This window comes from Stomoxys calcitrans, chromosome 3, assembly GCF_963082655.1.
Source record: "Stomoxys calcitrans chromosome 3, idStoCalc2.1, whole genome shotgun sequence".
NCBI classification, from domain to species: domain Eukaryota; kingdom Metazoa; phylum Arthropoda; class Insecta; order Diptera; family Muscidae; genus Stomoxys; species Stomoxys calcitrans.
The window spans coordinates 117869923-117891580 of record NC_081554.1 but is presented as its reverse complement, the minus strand read 5'-3'; the positions used below and the strand labels follow the sequence as shown (position 1 = coordinate 117891580).

Sequence of the window (21658 nt, the reverse complement as noted above, 5' to 3'; positions counted from 1 at the left end):
TTGATATAGCTGCCATATAAACCGATCTTCGGTCTTGACTTCTTGAGCCTCTAGAGTGCGCAATTCTTATCCGATTGGAATGAAATTTTGCATGACGTGTTTTGCTATGATATCCAACAACTGTGCCAAGTATGGTTCAAATCGGTCCATAACCTGATATAGCTGCCATATAAACCGATCTTGGGTCTTGACTTCTTGAGCCTCTAGAGTGCGCAATTCTTATACGATTGAAATGAAATTTTGCACGACGTGTTTTCTTATTATATCCAACAACAGTGCCAAGTATGGTTCAAATCGGTCTATAAGCTGATATAGCTACCATATAAACCGATCTTGGGTCTTGAATTCTTGACCCTCTAGAGGGCACAATTCTTATCCGATTTAAATGAATTTTTGCACGAAGTATTTCGTTATGATATCCAACAACTGTGCCAAGTATGGTTCAAATCGGTTCATAACCTGATATAGCTGTCATATAAACAAATCTGGGGATTTGACTTCTTGAGCTTCTAGAGGGCGCAATTCCTATCCGATTTGGCTGAAATTTTGCATGACGTATTTTATTTTTACTTTCAACAACTGTGTAAAATAAGGTTCAAATCGGTTCATAACCTGATATAGCTGCCATATAAACCGATCTGGGATCTTGACTTCTTGACCCTTAGAGGTCGCAATTATTATCCGATATGCCTGAAATTTTGTACGATGGATCCTCTCATGACCATCAACAAACGTGTTTGTTATGGTCTGAATCGGTCTATAGACCGATACAGATCCCATATAAATCGTTCTCTCTATTTTACTTCGTGAGCCCCAATGGGCGCAATTCTTATACGAATTGGCTGAAATTTTACACAGGTCTCCAACATATAATTTAATTGTGGTCCGAACCGGACCATATCTTGATATCGTTTTAATAGCAGAGCAACTCTTTTCTTATGTCCTTTTTTGCCTAAGAAGAGATGCCGGGAAAAAAACTCGACAAATGCGATCCATGGTGGAGGGTATATAAGATTCGGCCCGGCCGAACTTAGCACGCTTTTACTTGTTTTAATTACCGTTTTATTTATTAAAGCAAGCTCGGGACCTGTTTTTAAAAGATATTTATTTAATTTTATTTTTAACAATATTTCGCCTTCCATTGGCTGGCATCTTCAAGTTAAAAAAATTAGTTACAGTATTCAAACGTCTGACTAAGACAATATTTACTATTAAACTCTAAGCTAAAATTGACAAGTGCTATCAGTTACTTTATATCTTATTTCGGATGAATACCGCGCTTCGCATATCCATTCGTTATGAATGGAATCTTAAAAAATATTTCATAATAAAGTGCAAAAACACTTTTTTGGACACTGGCGTTCCCTTTTCTATTTGGGTCAGTGGATTTGGGATTCGTGCTGCAATCAGTATTCATCAAAACTGAAGTCAAGTTAATGGATACATATGTCTTTGGGCAGCAAAAGGTGTCATTAATGCGATACTAACCATGAAATAAATGTTTTCCTTCTAAAAGAATTAATTGTGCTCATAATCGATTCGATGATAACATAAACAATTTTTATGTTTCGCATCTGACACAAGTTCAGCCACTAAATGGTCGAGGGATGAGACCACAAGAACAACAGCAGAGCATCAAATAAAGAAAACGGCCATTTTTGTTCCGTATCTTGTGGTATCGGTTGTTGTGAATGTTGAATGAAATTCGTACCAGAGCATGCGGTCCAAAATCGCCAGACAGTTTGTCAGTCAGAAAGCCAGCCGTCCACCCAAGCCAACCAAAATAATTCAAAGTCAATGGCGACATTGATTTTTCTCAAACTGCAGACTTGTCAAAATGATTTTTTTTTGTTTCGCACAAATATGTATGAATTTCATATTTTATTGGCTGCTTTCTATTTTCTATACCCTTCCTCGAAAAATGGCAAGCATATCGCATATGTCATAAGGCTTGTAACCGTGTAGAAAACTAATGCAAAAGATTTGCAATTGTCCTGCACATCTTATGAAAAGTGCTTTGAAAGTGTTTTGACTGTACCATCACCTTTTACATTAATTCATAAAAAAGATAGCTTTGGATATAACAGTGGATGCCACCGGGACGCTTATTCGCATATGTTACTGACAAGAATATCAGAAGAAATACAGCGACTCACATAAGTTTTCGTTTTTCTGTTTTCTTCAAATATATTTGATTTTTTGTAAACCTATGAACATTTTTGTAAAAATATGTTTATCGAGATCAGTAAAGACGTATACAAAGAAACAAACTGAATAAAACAAAAAATTAAAAAAAAAAATGTCTTCATTGTATTATTTTATTATTTCTAAGGATTAATAAAAAAACTAAATATCACAAGGGACTATATATATATATATATATATATATATATATATATAAAGGATTAATGATCCAGGAAGATAATGACCCCACCAACACAGCATCGGTCCTTAAAATTTGACTTCTTTACGACAGTAATTATCTCAAAATACCACCGCAAAGTCCAAAAACCATTCTGATTCTGAAAAATCTTTGCATACATTGGGAATCCAGGATTGGGCAACTCCAAATTTCATCTAGGTCAAGCATTAAACAAGGAACGCAGGAATAATGGGAAAAAATTACACCAGAAATGTGTCGAAAATAGGTAGAATCGATGCCAAGACGATTGGAAGCCACCAATTTCAATGAGGATTACCATACTAAGTACTAAATGTGATCAATATATAGTCACAACTTCGTGATAAATTCACCGACAAATACTTTTGTGAGCAAGATTTTTTAGTTTTTTCTATTAATCCTTAGAAATAATTCGATAAAGTTCTTATTTATTTTTTTTTTTTTCAATTTTTTTGCCTAGTTCGCTACTTCATACACATCTTGAAGCATCATACACATCTTAACAAAAAATCCAATATATTTGAAGACAACAGAATACATCTGTGAGTCACAGTACATTTGTGAGGCGCTCAAGTAGGTAAAACTTTTCCACGAAGAAAAGGTCCCTTATCATTGAACTATAACTTAAATCTGACATAACATAAAATATTGGTCTTGCGTGCCACCCGCGATCTGGTAGCACTAAATACACTTTCCTTGCAAACCGGAGAAATCTCTTTCAGACATTCCATTAAGAATCGGCACAACGTAGAGTGCTGTGCGTTGTTAATCAATTAGAAAATTGATCTTGCGGAAGTTTCGGACGAAGACTTCTGAATTAGGTATTGAGGACAAGATCGATTCCTTCCCATCTTCACATGTCTCTTTTCTCTTCTGATTCGGCAATGGCACAACAGTAATCCAAAAGGCTGGTGTCACCTGGTAATCACTTAATTTCTAAGAAAACTAATACTAACAATAGTATTTTGTATTAAAAAGTGTGGTCAAATATCAAAGGCACACGGAAAAAAACGTTTCAGACATTTTTACGTGAAAAAAAATTTATAATGAAGTTTTTCTTTTATTTAACTTCGTTTCGCTTCAACATATGAAATGTTAGCCATTAACATAGTATTATCGAATGAAACTAACTTTGTTTATTGCAAACCATTAGCAAATTCGCCTACGGTAATTCTCTTTAATGCCAAAAACTCTTTAATGGCAAAATTGTTTCGATAGCCGTAAACGATTATTCGTTTACCGGACCAATAATTATTATCTTGTGTCTCTCCTACTCGAGAGAGTAGAATACACAATTATATAAATTGATAATGATTTTTGTACCTATGGCAAAACTTTAAAAATTTTCAATTTACGAGGTTACCGTCCGCCCATAATTTTTTATCCACCACTGGTCTATAAACTTACCCTCTCCCTCTCTCTAGGTGGAGAGGCATAAAAGAATAATAAGGTACATTTACCGTAGGCGAAGTTGCTAAATGGTCTACAATGAACAAAGTTAGTAACATTCAATAACGCTACCTTTATGGATACCGTTTGATGTGTTGAAATGTTACAATAAAAAAAACTTCATAGTAGAAGTATGTTGGTTCTCGTAAAAATGTTTCAAACAGTTTATTTTTTTTTTTTTTTTGCTTGCAGCTTCTTCAAAAGTTGTTACTGGCAACTTTCAGTCTCTCAGCATATTTTCCGATTAGACTGTGACCTTTCATGACGGACACAATGACTAAGACGTCTGTTCTAGTCAGCGAAAACAAAGCAGTAGAACTCTAAAAGTCTAGATTTGGCCTCATACTTGCTCTTCGGGCCTGATGCTGAAAATTTAGCATACATGTCGCTAGAGGAATACCCACAGATTCCAGTTTCCCTGAAATGTGTAAGGTAGTTCCTAGTCTCGCAAGCTCACCCACTATAAAATTCCGTCCGCGACTAGGTCGTTAAGGGTTTTTTTAGTGGACTTGCCCTTACTACAGCGGTCAAAAAAAGTATTCATCATTCAATGTTTTTTTTTAATAAGTCTACAAAAGACAATTGGAATAAAAACATATTAAACTAATGATGCAGTAGTGCTTGTGTGATATATATGTACACAATTTCATTGTTTTTAAAGAAAAAAATAGTATTTATTGGAACAAAAAGGGCCATTTTACAGCTGAACACAAAAAATTAAACAAAAAAAGTATTCATCATTGCAAAAAAACAAAAAAATAAATAACATAATTTAAAAAAATTAATACTTTGTTATTCGACCACCGCGTCTTATAACTTCTTTTAAACGGTTTGACATCGATTGGACTAATTTAGCGGTTATATTTTGGTCTATATTAGTCCATTCCTCCATTATCACCTGTTGCATTTGACTCTTGCTCGAAAAATTGCGCGTTCTCAATTTGCGTTCGAGATGTTCCCAAAGATGTTCAATTGGGTTCAAGTCGGGACTTTGAGGAGGAGTTTTAATGACTTTGGGGCAGTTATACAGCATCCACATCTTGGTATTTAAAGCAGAATGTTTGGGGTCATTATCTTGATAATATTGAAAGTTATTACCAAGCCCAAGTTTTACAGCACTATCTTTTAAATTCCTCTTTAAAATGTCAATGTAATACTTATGATCCATTACTCCATTAATAATTTCAAGATTTCTCGCTCCTGAAGCCGCCATACACCCCAAACCATTAAACCACCTCCACCATGTTTTACAGTAGCAACTGTGTTTCGTTCTTCAAGCTCTGTATTTGGTTTTCTGTACACTATGACCTTTCCATCGCACCCAAAAAGATTAAACTTGCTCTCGTCTGCAAAAATGACTGCTTTCCAAAATGATTCGGGCTGTTTTACATACATTTTTGCGAAGTTTAGCCTTTTCACTCGGTTTATTTTATTTATAAAGGGCTTCTTACGTGCAGTTCTTCCTCTGTAACTATGCCTTTTGAGTGTATTTCGAATTGTTTGTGTAGTAACTTCCTTCCCTAAATATTCCATAGTGTTTTTACGAAGAATGGTCGCATTTGTCTTCGGAGTTTTCTGAACTTGCCGCACTAGCCAACGCACATCTCCAACTGAAAGTGCTTTTGGTCGACCAGATCTTGGTTTATTGTCAACAGTTTTCGTTTCTGTCCACTTTCTGATGATGGATTGTATAGTAGATCGTGGTCTATTTAATATTTCACTGATAGTTTTTTGAGTTAAACCATTCCTGTGGTGTTTTATTATCAAAACTTTTACCTCATCAGAAACCTCGTTTTGCTTACGACCCATTTTGACAAAAACTATATTTTCAATGAAATTAAATATTTGCTGTCAAGGGCAAAGCCTCCTTTACTAAATAAAACAGAAAAGGGGGATTCCCAAATAATATTTGAATTTGACTTTGATGATAGCACATCAATGATGAATACTTTTTTTGTTCTGTTTTTGGTGTTATTATATAAAATTGCATTTTTTGCGCTAATTAAATTTATTTTTTGAATTTATTTTAAAACATATTACGAAAAATAAACTATTGCATAAAACTGCATTATTTGTTTACTTTAAATTTTCTTCAATTACCCAAAATAAGTGAATTTATTATCAATTTTGCTAATGATGAATACTTTTTTTGACCGCTGTATATGTATGTTGCTGCCTTGAATATATTTCTATCAACCCTTCAAGATGCTTCAGCATAAAGGATGTCAGACTAATAGGACGAAAATCGTTCGTCTTCGTATGGTAAGATTTTCTTGCTTTCAGAACGAAAATGATCTTTGTGTCCCTCCATCCCACAGGTATGTATGACATGCTGATACAAGCAGGGTATATCTCTCTAAAACAGAAAAAATATAGACCTAAATTTGACCGATTAAACATGGTATTGAATGATAAATAACTTTTCAAACAAAATGGTAATTGATTTAATTATTTTTGACATTGAAATCCGATTTTTTTTTTTTGTATTATGTTAAGTGATTGGTAAAGAATATGCTAAGATTGACATTTATTACGCTCTTTAATATGTATGTACTTTATTTTGTTCATTATACTTTTTACAGACGGTATCCACGACAATGAAGAGAGGCTCATAAAGGAAAGCCCATTTTGTCATCTCTCTTAATAAAAAATAAGTTAAAACTAAATATTTTAAATAAATATATTTCATTTTTTTTACCAGCTATTTTATCCAATAAAATAAAATACTTTTTAATAATGCAAAAATATAAATTATTTCCTTTTATTAAATTGGTAAAAATGTTATTTGAAAGATGGGACAACTTTCAAATAAATTGTTTTATTGAGTTAATAACTGTTTTAGTTGTCTTAAATTCAAATTACAAAATTGTTAAACAATAATACAAATTCGTTTAAAGGTCTGATTTCAGCGAATTTTTAATTGATTGAACAAATTACTTAATTGAACCATGTTTTTTCATTTCTTCTATGTAAGTCAAGAAACCAATCTATCAGACCATTTCCCCAATAACCTCCGACGAATACCAATGACAACCTCTGCTGGCGCCGCGTTGTCCGTTGGAGAATTTCCTGTCAAATGTGTATCAACGAGAAGTTCAAGTGTTTCCTAACTAGACATTGTCCATTCTCTCACTTCTGAATATAACCCACCGTAATAGGTTTCGAGGGAAGAATTTTCCTTAGCCTAGAGGCCTCAGATGTATCCTTCACGGAGCTGCAGAATTCTACCCAGGATTTGTTCTGAGCTTTTCTCAGCTCCCCCTTTATTTTCTTAGCTCAACTTTATAGATGTCCCAATCGTGTGGTTTTCTCACTGTTGAAGAGTTTCTGCAGTCCTTCCTTAGATCAACCAGCTCTGAGGTCCACCATGGAGGTCGCTGTTTGTCTCTTGGCTTGGTACTAGGACATGCTGACACGAGCGAGTCATTCAGGATCTTCGTGATCCGCTTGACCACTATGTTATCGAAATCAGCCTTTTGTTTGTTTAGCCGAGGGACCACTTCTGCAGTAATTTCTCCATGGCTGAAACTTATATAACGATGATTGAAGAAGCTGTGGTCATCCAACACTTCCCTGTCGCATATTCTTGCGTTTACATCTTCCGATACAAAGGCAATATCTAGTACCTCCTGCTTGTTCCTGGTAACAAAGGTCGGTTTATCCCCTTTATTACATATCACCAGATAGCAACTTAAATTATATAAGATAAGCAGCTCAGCTCTTTCGTTGCCATCCGAACTTCCCCATATCTGGTAATGTGCATTAGCGCCACTTCCTACAATGAGGCTCTTTTTGCCTACAGAAGCGGCTTCAACCAGCAACTTAGGGTTTGAAAGCGGCATCTCTGAATCGTGTATCATATATACGAAAGCCAGCCAGTAATGAGACTTATTAATTTCAAGACTGGCTACTCTTGAATTTTCAGTGCTTAGCGATGGAAGAAGAAAAACATTAAGACTACTCTTTACCAGAATACAGGCTCTGTGTCTATTACACGGCATGTAGATGTCTTATGACATGTCACTTTTTGTATTCACATGTAATTGAAAATGTTTATCAAAATTGTCAATTTACATACGATTCATCATTTTTGCTATCACATCTGTATGTTATTGGGTTGCCCAAAAAGTAATTGCGGATTTTTTAAAAGAAAGTAAATTCATTTTTAATAAAAGTTAGAATGAACTATAATCAAATATACTTTTTTTACACTTTTTTTCTAAAGCAAGCTAAAAGTAACAGCTGATAACTGACAGAAGAAAGAATGCAATTACAGAGTCACAAGTTGTGAAAAAATTTGTCAACGCCGACTATATGAAAAATCCGTAATTACTTTTTGGGCAACCCAATATTTTCGTATGGCATAACCTACAAATTTGAGAAAAATTTGAGAGAAAATTTGTATGCTTAATAATCATCATAAATTTGTAAAAACAATTTAATTGGGGGTTGCTTTTATTCGACTGACAACAAAAATGCCTGATTTCTTTATGTTTTTTGCAGAAGGACTACAGTACGCTCTAATCGAAAAAAATTACATGTGCTATTTTGAAAAGTGATTTTCATATGTTAGTTTCGTTTGTATCAAACGACATGTACAACTCAACATGTGAGTGTCCATTGTACTTCTGATGTTTTTAAGCAGTAATTTTTTCCTTCTTTAGGCTATATATTTAACGTGAAAGGCAAGTACTAGCCTGTCAATGTCACTCAATGTTAAAAAGATATAAACATGGAATTCAGAGACCAGGACTCGTCAGGCATCGACGAAGACGCATTTTCTCGCTAGTACGTGGTGGATTGATGGTCTTAAAATTTGAAGATGATATTCTCGGTCTTCTATACACCTTATAGATGAATCAATATTAGGGGTGGAAAATGATTTTGCTTGTGTACTGTTTTGACGTTGATCAAGCTTGATAAATGCTATTAATAATAGATATATAGATCACATATAGAAGAGATAGATTCATGCTACACCTCTTTGAATCCGAAAACAGTTGTTACATTCTCATAACCCTTCTTAACGTGCTAGCGTCACAATATCTCCAAGTTGAAAAATACATCCATCATTGACCCTTTTGAACCAAGTGAAATTTCAACTAAACCCCAAAAAAGATGCTCAGCAGATGCGCGGCAGGAAAAATAAACAACACTGAAATAAGAATTATCATATTCATGAACACACACATACATTCCCCACAAACATTCACATGAATTTATGCATAAGCATTTAAATATCTATCTAAATAAACAAAAAGGATTATATAATAAATTATATAGACATGTGTTGGTCTCTTCATCTTCAAAATAGAACACACGTCGTTATTTTTCTCTCCGATTAATTAAAAAAAAGAAATCAAAAGTTGTTTTTAGTAACGCCATCTTGCGTCAGAGTATTGTGAAGAGAAAAGGGAGAGAGCATAATTAAGGAAATGCAAATTTCGGCTAGAGCCGCCAATACAATACTCTACACCAATGAATATGCTTATTACTACTTTTAATCAATTAAGGGAGCAAATCCGATAAACGATGTATGGCAAGCACAGATGCTTATGAACATGGGCATGGAAAATATAAAAAAGTCCCCTGTATATTTTTCAATAAAAAAAAGCACGGAAAGATTGAATTTATACATCGAATGATTCTGAGTATACTTAACAATGGGTTTAGATTTTCTCCTTTTTGGGCGTTACAAACATATGCACAAAACTTACAATGCCCAATACCACAATAGTAATAGTGTAGGTCGCAATACAGAATATGTAAAGGAGCTCTTTACTGTTTGCAACACTGACAACATGACCAGTGTTGCCACCTTCTTACCAAATTTACGAAAAATCATACCGAACCCGACCAAAACCTAACAAATGTTCTACAAGCCAAAAATGGGTTATATGTTTTTATACCCATCACCGAAGAGTTGGCCCTTTGGCATTGCATTTGGAACACATCAACGTATTAATTTTCAAGGCTAGATCGTCGTTATATATATGGAATCCAGACATGTCCGTCTGCCGGTTAGTTGAAATCACACAACAGCCTTATGTTCAAAGATGGTCTAGTCTTGAGTTTATAAAGCCGTATTTTGCCCCGATTTCAATGCAACCGTGCCGAGTTTGGATAAAGCGATATGCCGATTTAAGTGTTTGAGCCCAGTAAAGGGTTTTTACTTTTACCGCTCAACTTTTGAGTATAGACACATTTGACCATATTTGTATGCAGCTCCCACATAGCCCTGTTTTCCGGTTGAAGGCATTGAACTCACGACAGCTGCATTTTTTATCCAGAATTTGCGAAGTTTGGAAGATATTTCTTAACACTCGTAAAAGCAGTTGCGGTCAATATCAGAACTTAGCCCTTTTTCTTGAAATTTGAAGCAATAGAACACTTGGTAACTCCCTTGGATAGCGAGTATCTTTGGCTTAATTCTGCACTCTTAACAAATACTCAGAAACAACATGAAGTGAACTAATTTTGAGTCATTCCCGGCGATTTTTTCGGTAATTAACTTGATATTTATACGTTGGAAAAAACTACCAAAAATTAAGGTCAGCCTACCAACCCACCAAGAGATTAAAAACCTACCAATTTTGGTAGGAAACTGTCAAAAACGGCAACACTGCTCATGACTGTCAACATTTTCATATCCAAAAGTGAAGAGACAGTTGTTAATGACTTGGTGCATACTGAAAAATGTGATTTTTTCTTTATTTTTTTTTTCAAATTAAATTAATGGTTCGATTACAGAAAAGATTATATATCTACTCCGTTCATATCTTATTTCTTTTGTTGATTTTAGTCGCAAAGAACATAAGTATAGAGAAAAAAAATAAAAATCAGTTTCAATCAACAAATTAATTGATCCAAATAATTTTTTAATTGAAACTGCTTGAATCACGAAAATGATAGTATCAATCACAGTTTTTTGAAAAAGGCCATTGAAAAAATTTTCAATTATAAAAATTGCATATTAATTAAAAAAAAAATGATTGAAAATTTTTGAAATTTTCAATAAATTTTTTAATTTATGCAATTAAAAAGTTGATTGAAATTTTTTAAATATCCAATTAATTTTTCAGTTGGATCAATTAAAAATTTAATTGAAAATATTCAAATATTTTGATGCAACATGGTCCACATATCTAAAACAACTGGAACACATGTTTGGGTCCATGATCACTCCTTAGAAACAAAACACCTTCGGGGAAATATTGAAACGGAAAATATTGTTTTCCGAATTATAAAAGAAAGAGTAGCGAGGCAGTAACTTTATGAATTCATGCATTGGGGAAGTAAATCCAACAGAAAAACATTTATCTGGAATATGTTATAATTAGATCGATGCTAAAGAAGCCGTTATGCCAATTATATGCATACTTTGATCATTAATAAGATTCGAATTGCGTTTAGAACTTTAAAAAGGTAATCGAAAGACTGTTTGTGGCAGAGTTTTAACATCAATATATAAAGAGTATTTATCAAAAATTAAGAGCAGCTAGACCTTTTCATAACAGTGCTGCCAGGTCCAAAAAGTTTCCAATTACATTAAAAAAGAGCGAAAGAACTTACCGCCTAGACTGACAAGATTCTCTTTCTTTTTGTCACTTGATTCGTTCGCCAATTCAATGAAAACAGCTCTTTTCCTTCTATAAAATCAGCTGTTTTCAATGATTTGCGAAAGAATTGAATGACAAAAAAGGAAAAAAATTTGTGGTCTTGGTCGTTATTGTTTAATTGAAAAAGATTAAATTTTCCATCAAATTTTATATATACAATTTTTTGGGATTCAATTAAAAAAATTTCTAAAATTTTAATCAGGATTGTATTGGAAAAATTTCCGATTCAATTAAAAAAATTATTGAATCAATTAATTTTTGAATTGAAATTGACAAAAATGTCAATCACGATCGTAATTGAAAAAATCCGGATTCAATTAAGAAATGATCGAATCAATTAATATTTTAATTTTCAATTAAATTTTTTTTTTTGATTGTCGTGATATTTTTTTCTGTTTACTTGTGCGTGGCTATCGGCTAATATTGAGCGAAGAGTTGTTATTACAAAAGACAAATAAAAATAATATCGGTATCACCACTCTCAAAAACATAAAACTTTAAACATTTTTTATGGCTTTTTTGCTAAATAACAAATGGTGTACCAATAAACACAAGAAATAAAAGAAATTAGTAGTTCAAAGTCGGTCTTCTTTGAAAACACAGAACGTGCTATAACTAAACGAAAGACAAAAAATGGGTGATACCTAACCCCTGAAGAAAAATATGGTGTCATATCTGAAATTGTCAAAATATTCGGGAACATTCACAAATGCTAAGTCGAACTTTTTCATGTGCCACTCTATAGATTTAATATTACGAAATTTTAAGAAAGAAAAGTTTGCATATATATCTTAACATCGGAGTAAAAGGTCCAGGCAAATAAAACAGTTTCTATTGCTAATAGATACGTTTCATAAACATAAAATTCTGAAGATATCGGTCAAAGTCTGAAAAACATATGCAAATAAAAGTACAACAAACTGTCTAATCTTATATGTTTAATAATTGCTATTTTGTTGAGATTTTTTGATACTTTTAAAACCTTATTTAACAGCTTTCCCTCCACTTGTTCTCTTGAGTACATGTAAATTGCTCCTGTACCCCTAAGGGCATAGTTCTTATCCGAATATCATGAAGATTACGCATAAAGATTGCCGTTATGATAACCATTTAAGATCCGATAATTTCTGCCATTAAGACAAAATCCTCCGAAGAACTTAACAAGAGCGATACATGGTAAAAAAAGATACCACTCTGCCGGAGATAACGCCTTTTACAGATGTTTTTTTTTTCGTTTTTTATCTGTTATGACTAAAATCAATAATGTCTAATGAGCTTAATGATCGAAGGCTTTTGCAATGGAAAACGAGAGATTACAACACACCAACCCCTGTGAAACGCTCTTCGCCCATAGGGGACTTATTCAATTGGATTAGGTTTGGAGGCTGTAAGGGACTTACATCATTCGCTAGCATATGGATAAATAAAACTCTTTTCCGCTAAATGCTTTGCACTTTAATGTTGGCAACACTGACACACATATTAAACAATCAAATACCAACAAAACAAACCAAAAAAGTAGTTTTAATCTTAAATAAATATTGCTCGGAGTTCATAAATGTGATTTTATTAACATCCTGTACAATTCTGCCATTACAGAACGTTTAATCATTGAATAGATATGTTGCGTTCTTTCTCTTTTAGTTTTGTCATTCAAATTGAAGGATGACACCATATGTTTTAATAAACGGCGATAGTAAGCGGTTACTAGATTAGCTGCTTAGTTAATTGGGGATAGCATTTTTCTCCATACAAACTAAGCGAGAAAATCCTAGTATACACGTGTTATCTGTGCATCTTTCGGAAGTTGTTTTGTTGATCTACTTTGTCATAGCTCTTCGACTATGTGCGTTTAAGATCATTTGTTTTTGATTGCCTGTTACCACAGGGATAACTCACAAATCAATGGTTGCCCACCTGTAGGTGATTTTATTTATTGTACTTATTAATAGAATCACCATTTGGTTTTAAATCAAAATGTTTTGAAAAAGGTTCGCCAGACTGCAGTTTCTGGGCTACCAAGCCCTACATCAGTGGCGTATTTCGGCTTATTACCCAGCCAATTATCAATACATAAGACCTTGCGTAAAATTTACCGCATTTGGGAACAATTTTGTTCTTCGCATTGAAAAAAGCTTATGGTAATTTTGTATACCCACCACCATCGGGGTATACTAATCTAGTCATTCCGTTTGTAACACCTCGAAGTTCTCGTCTAAGACTCCATAAAGTTTATATATTCTTGATCGTCTCGACGCTCTGACTCGATCTAGCCATGTCCGTCCGTCTGTCGAAATCACGATAGTGGTCGAATGCGTAAAGCTAGCCGCTTGAAACTTTGTAGGCAGTTGGGGATGGCAAATGGGCCATATCGGTTCAGATTTAGATATAGCCTCCATATAAACCGATCTCCCGATTTGATTTTGATTCTTTGGGCCCTTACGAGCAGCAATTGTTGTCCGATTTGGCTGAAATTTTGCATGTGGTGTTCTGTTTTGACTTCCAACAACTCTGCCTAGTATGGTCCAAATCGGTCAATAACCTGATATAGTCCCATATAAACCGATCTCCCGTGTGGACTTCTTGAGCCCTTACAAGCCGCAATTTTTGTCCGATTTGGCTGAAATTTTGTATGTCAACAACTCTGCCTAGTATGGTCCAAATCGGTCAATAACCTAATATCGGTCAATAACCATAGAAACCGATCTCCCGATTTGATTTCTTGAGCCCTTACAAGCCTCAATTTTTATACGATTTGGCTGAAATTAAGCATGTAATGTTTTATTATGACAACTCTGCCAAATACGGCCCAAATCAGTCTCTTGATCATCCTTGTTCGGTTTCTAGAAGCTTTAATTTTTGTTGGTTTGACCGAAGTTTGGTATGTAGAAGACCGAAGTTTGGTATGTAGGATACCCCTTATCTTTGAGCTTAAACTAGATCGGACAGCAATCATTGATATGTGAGAAGTTTGCCCCTGTGCCGTAATGGAATGGAATGGAATGGAATGCCGTGGGCGAATTTGCATTTGCATTGCAATAATTATTTTATTAATTATATTAGTTTTTATTAGCTTTTTTTCTCCACACAGAAAACCGAACAAAAACCACTTCCCTGTCAAATAATACAAACACACCTACATTTGATAAATGCAATTGCATAAGGAATGTAAAATAAATTTGTAGGTCTTTATAAGGACAAAAGTACACCATGGAATGTGAAACATGACGGGGACACTGTTGTCATCTTTATTAATAGGCGGGCTTTTATTATTTCGTTCAAAGAAGCGAAGAAATTACTCGTGTAACAAGTCGAACGATCCATTAAAAATGTCGACATCAAATTGGGTATTTTTTTTTCATTTTTGGTACTGACACAACAGAATGCTCGCCTTAATTGTGAGATATTTAGCCTACACTTGTGGTGGCTATGCTTTTTGTTTATTTGTGTTATTTCTTTTAAAGTACGCCGTCAAGATATTTTAATTAGTGTTTAACAGGTGACAAGTCGAAATAAGCACAAAAAGACCCTCTCACCGTTTAGGTGTCTTCCGTTCGGAAATGAAATAAGAAGTTTAACCCATCTGGTATGACAATTTTGAAACTTATGAATATTTTAATAGTCTCCGAAATAGGATGTTGGTATACTAATTTCGTCATTCCATTTGTAACACAGCGAAATATTGATCCGAGACCCAAAAATACATATCCTTGATTGTCTTGACCTTCTGAGTCGATTTACCAATGACCGTCCGTCTGTCTGTCGAAAGGAGTTGTCCCAGGAGTTGGAAATAGTGCACAAGTGCTTCCTTTGGAGGCCACCGTAGCGCAGAGGTTAGCATGTCCGCCTATGACGCTGAACACCTGCGTTCGAAACCTGGCAAGACCATCAGAACAAAAATTTTCAGCGGTGGTTTTCCCTCCTAATGCTGGCAACATTTATGAGGTACTAGGCCATGTAAAACTTCTCTCCAAAAAGGTGTCGCACTGCGGCACGCCGTTCGGACCCGGCTATAAAAAGGAGGCCCCTTATCATTGAGCTTAAACTTGAATCGGACTGCACTCATTGATTTGTATGAGAGTTTTACTTGCTTATAGACATTTTGAGACCATACTTGACATGGACTCCATATTAATCATACTAGGCAAGAGTATATGAATGTATAGCGCAACATTTTAGCTAAATTGGATTAGACTTGTGCCCCCATTGGCCAAATAGTAAGTCTTTGTGGGAGCTATATCCAAAATTACAAAAAAAATTTGTGCTAAGTCTTGCAAATGCATAGTTTTTTATGTACATTCCATTATGAAACAGCGTATTTAAGTGTCTGTGATGACGTCTCTTTGGAGAGAAGTTTATTTAACGGCTAACACGCTATAAAAAGAGAATTTTTGCAAGGTGGCACACGAGAGTTCAAAAATGGCCCGAAAACCTAAAAGGTAAAGCAAATAGTTCGGCAATAAAAAAGTGACATACAAGTGGCACTATCGAAAAAATGGTCAAGTCAATGGTCAAGGTGGCACAACAGCAACATTGATCAGAATCAATGCTGCTATTTTTGATAGGTTCCTACCAAAATGAGTAGGCTGACCTTAATTTTTGGTTCGTTTTCCCAACATATAAATACCAGCTTAATTACTGAAAAAATCGCAGGGGATACCTCATAATTAATTCACTTCTTGTCGTTTCTGCGTATTCGTTAAGAGTGCAGAACAAAACTATGGATGTTGAGAGACCAAATAATGTAACAAGGGGTCCCACTGTTTTAAATTTCGCCAAAAAGGGCGTTCTGATAATGACTGTTACTGTTACGATTGTTAAGGGATCTCTTTAAAATTTCGTAAATTCTGGGTGGGAAATGCGACTTTGAGCCTTTAATCAAAAAATTGTCCTATGTGGCAGCCGCATACAAAAATGTTGAAGGGTCCATGAACATAAATTGGCAGTAAAAGCGCATCCAGCGTCCAAACATTTACGTCAGGATATAGCTTTATCCAAACTTGGCATGGTTGCTCATAGATATCGGGGCAAAAATACTACAAAACCTTATTATTTTTCACAAATAAAAGCTGCATTCTTTTCTTTAAAAATAGTTTTGTGTTTCATTATTAGTTAATTTCGAAGGGGTGGGTTTTGGTTGAAATTATAACAACATATATGAATTTGAGTACGGTCCGCCACTCACATTTGTGTGTTTCACATGCACGTAAGCAGCTGATAAATTGATTGGTGCCATATTAATTTTTATATGTACATAAATGCAACATTTTGGCCAAAAAAACCCAAAAAAAAAAATCAAATGTGGTAACCTTGTCATGGAAAATAAGTGCAACATAGAGACCATACAACAGGTTCAGAAAACATGTTGTCTTTGTATAGGCCGAGGACCACGCCCGCTAGGGCACTGGAGACTGTTCTAGATATCCAACCTACTGACATACAGATGGGAGAATGGATTGAGGATGGGAGCAGCTCATACTAAAGCAGTATAATCGAGGCGACGGCAGGATGTGGTGCGGTGCTAACGCGAGGACGTCGAGTGTGATCATCTTTACGAACAGTAAAATTGCCATAAGGGCAATCACAACTAGGACGGTAAGATCACGAACAGTCTTGCAGTGTAAGAAGGAGATTAACACCTTCTCTGATAGTGGCACAATTCGCAACGTTTGGGTGCCCGGTGAAGGCCAAAGGACTGCCGTCAATAAACTTGGTTAACCCGAAGCGTTTCGGGTCGACGCAGTCCGAGTTAAGGGAGTGCGCATGCACTCCCATGGGGGGGATCCAGATCGTGAGAAGAGGAGGCTATTACTGATAGGAAGTAGGAAGGAGGTCAGTATAGCTATTGGTACCATGACGGGACACATAGGACTATGAGCTCGCTTATGTAAAATCGGTGCGGCAAGTTATAGCATATGTAGGGCATGCGGGGAAGATGATGAGACGTTGGAGCATTTCCTTTGTCATTGCCCGGCTTTCGCGTCTAACAGATACCGGTACTTAGGGGAGTGGCATGGAGAACAATTAACGATTTTGTAGGTAGCACAGAATTCCTAACTTAGATTTTCTTTTTCGAGGTTTTATTTTTTATATATGTAGCGCACAACAAGCCGATTACTGGCTTAGGTGTATGTCCATTATGGCATGGGGCGGATTAATATCTGTACCCTCTTTTCAACTTAACCTAACCTAACCTGGGCTCCACTGTCAAACATCTTCAGTTTGGTCTATAATTTAACCATAAATCGCCTTACAAACGAACAACGCTTGCAAATTATTGAATTTTATTATCGAAATGCGTGCTCTGTTAAGAAAGTTCATCGCGCGCTTCTTCCATTGAGCGACGAAGCTCATTTTTGGCTCCATGAGTACGTAAATAAGCAAAATTTTCGATTTTGGAGTGAAGATCAGCCAGAAGCAATACAATGCATCCAGAAAAAGTCACAGTTTGGTGCTATTTATGGGCTGGTGGCATCATTGAACCGTACTTCTTCAAACATGATGCGAATCGTAACGTAACTGTAAATGGTGAGCGTTACCGTGAGATGATATCCAACTTTTTTTTTTGCCCAAGATGCAAGAGCATGACTTGCATGACATGTAGTTTCAACAAGACGGTGCCACATGCCACACATCACGCGTAATAATGGACTTATTGAGAGGCGATTTTATTTCACTTTCGGGACCGGTCAATTGGCCGCTTAGATCGCGCGATAACCTTGGGGCTTAGGCTTTTTTTTGTGGGGCTATGTCAAAGCTCATGTCTATACAGGCAAGACGTCTTTAATTGATGCATTGTAAGACAACATTGAGATACCGGCCGAAATGTTGGAAAGAGTATGCCATAATTGGACTAAGCGAATGGACCATTTGAGGCGCATTCACGGTCAACATTTGCTTGAAATAATCTTCAAATATTAAATTATATGGACCGTAATATCGATTGAAATAAAGATTTCATCCTTTTTTTAATTTTATATTGTTTTATTTTTTGTTTTTTGGAAAATTTTCCTATAGGTCTTAAAATATCATCCTTTAGTACCCGATATCTGAAAGATAGGCGGAGGGATCCCGCTACAGATGCCTGGAAGAACCCGAATAAGGGTACAGACGGATTTCCTTTCTCTCACTAGTAGCCAAGACGCTTGAGGGACTACTCCTCCTGAACCTGGTTGGATAATTTTCATTCGGCGAGCATCAGCATGAATTTGGAACACTGCATATTAAAACCACTGATTTTCATTCCATCACCGCACACATTTTTGCCGTGGCTTCAATCAGCCTAGGCCATGTAATAGGACGGTCCTATCGAAGACATTCGACACGGTCAGCCATGCCAATCTATTTGAGGATATCGACAACAAGTTCCTTCAGCCAGGCCTGAAACTCTGGGTCGCTAATTATCTGTGTGGTCGCCAGTTAGTGAAAGGGGGAGTTTCCCAACGCGGGGTTATATCTCTGGCACTGTTTAACCTCTACCTATCCTCTATTCGACCCCTCCAGACAGCATAGAGATAGTATCATATGCGGACGATTGTATGTTCATGGCATCAGGCCCTCACCCACCGTTGACATCTGCATGAGGTATTTAATGAGCGGAATGTGATAGTCGGTTCCCACCATTAAGTGTCCCTAAATACTTGGTGTCACATTTGACAGCTCTTACACATTCTCGCCACATGCCACAGCAATTTAGCACTTGGGGTGCTGACAAAGAAACCCATGGCAGCCGGTTGTACGTACCGAATTAACCCGAAGGAGTCAATCCGGTACCCAGTGAAGTCAATTCCTCAGGGTACAACAAACTGCTAAACAAAGAAACCTTGTTCACCACGAACAAACCAATTGGCCAGTGTGTGGCAAGTTATGCAGCGTCGGAATAAGGGCGATTATCTTCATAAAAATCGATCCCACGATTTAAGTCTTTTAGAGACTAAGCCTCAATTTTTATTCGTTTTCTCTGAAAGTTGATAATTTAGAAACAGCCCCCATATAGTAAGTCGTTCACTTATTTTTACTTCTTGAGCTACGTCTTCCAAATTTATCTCATTTAAACTTGTGTACATTGTAGGCACAATTCATAGTGTTGGTTAATAAAAGGGTCGACCCAACGGAACTCATCATATTTTACTTCTTGCTCTACTAGAGAAAACCAGACGCGCATTCACTCTTTTTGTGATGTTTTCAATTCTAGCAGTCCAAAGAGAGCAAACGATCTGAATTCCTATTTTAGTTCTGATGAGTATTCGAAAAAACTTTTCCCCAAATAGTTACCTTTGAGGACGAATGGGACAAAATATGCGTTATTGGTCTGGTGAAAATGAATGAACCTTAACATTGAGCTTAAACTTGAATCGGACTCCACTTGATATGTGAGAAGTTTGCCTCTGTTCTTTAGTGTAATATTCATGGGTAAAACTTTTAAATAGTTCAAAAACGGCCAATATCTTGATACAGCACCTCTCGAAAATAACACTTGAGTTCATAACGTCGTATTTTTTCCCCGTTTCAATTAATGACCGTGTCGAATTTGGATAAAGCAATCTCCCGATTTAAGGTCTTGAGCCCATCACTAGGCATTTACATTTTCGCATAACCGTTCAATATATCTGAGTAAATTTGTATGTAGCAAACATACAGCCCAATTTTTGGTGTACGAATAAAAGCCACATTTGTTATCCAGCATTTACGAAAGATGGAACAGATCCCTGTACACACGTACCAGTTTCAGTCAATACCAGAACTTAGGCATTTGTTCTCTGAATGTTAAAAAAATGAGACCCCTGTAACAGTATAAGGCCCCTCGACATCAATGATTTTATTCCGCATATATAAAAATTAAGCTTATTTTGTATAAACAAAACCATTACCAATGAACCATTCTTGCAATGAAGCCCAAAAAAAATATCCAATGGTTTTAATCACCTGGTTTGAATCACCCTGTAAACCGACAATTTCACTTACAATATGTCAATGCATTTCTTATGGTAACGAGAATTTCGTTTGAGGTGCATACCGCTGTTAATCGAAAAACCTACCAAAAATTGAGGCCAGCCTACCAACCTACCAAGAGAATAAAAACATACCAATTTTGGTCGGAACCTACCAAAAACGACAACAATGGTTACAATCGGTTTAGTGAAGAGTAAGTGTTGTTTCAAGAAATGGATCGGTCGATTGGCCGCCTATTTTCTACGTCGTCGTCATTGGCGTTATGCAACAAGCCGACCGTTCGGCTGAAATGTATGGCCGAGTCATCGAAAATTGGGTGATGGCCATTTGAACGAAGTCGAGTTCCATTCATAAATGTTTTGATTGTACTTCAAGCCGATAATAAAGTTTTTATTTAAAAAAACGCTGTCAAGTCCTTATTGGAATACCCTATACATATGTACGACGACTATACAGCATATAACGCGTAATTTTCGTAACATCCCAAATATGTCCGATGTGGTCTTCACCATCTCAACTAACAGCAGGCAGAGATGGTAAAAAGCTACCGAGTAAATATCGTTCTTGGAAACCATTCGACGTCCATAGCATCTGAAGAAGTTACCAAAAATCAGAATAGTTTTGGCTCAAATACGATGACGGATAGACAGAGGAACGGCCAAGGCTGGAACTTCTTAGACTTTTATGGTAGTTAAAATGACACACCTCACAGGGTCGAATATTTCGATATATTGCAAACGAAATGACAATCGGACATGACTAGATAGTCTTATAATTTTACAGCGATGAAATATATTAAATCGTATTATAAAGTCTTAAATGAATATTTCGATGTGTTGCAAATAAAACGACAAAGTAAATTTACAATTATTCGATTGTGAAAATCATAATTGAGAGCCAACTTCGATGATAAACTCGTATACAATTAAAAGCCCATAGAATTGGAAATCTTGTACCCTTTTGTTAGTGTGCCCAAAACTACTCTAAAGGTTTAACGAATTTTTCGCAATTTATAATCAGAAAAAAATGTTTATATTTTTGTTGAGCAATATTTGCCCAATGTCTACACAAAGGTAGCTGGTTGTACGTCCCCGATGGAGTCCCTCATCGGCAAGGGCTGCCGCCTCAGTGTACAACACACTGCTACAACAAAGGCCGCAGTCAATAAACCTGTATTAGGCCCTTTGGCGGAGTTAATATAGAGTTCAGATAAGCAGTGTGGGATTTGATGGATTTT

The 21658-nt window shown here is 35.9% G+C and overlaps 1 protein-coding gene across 7 annotated transcripts in view; it reads right to left on the bottom strand.

Moving 5' to 3' along the window:
- LOC106085290 (leupaxin) overlaps nt 1–21658 on the bottom strand; it is a 198971-nt gene that overhangs the window by 48782 nt on the left and 128531 nt on the right. The gene's annotated exons all lie outside the window — the stretch shown is intronic.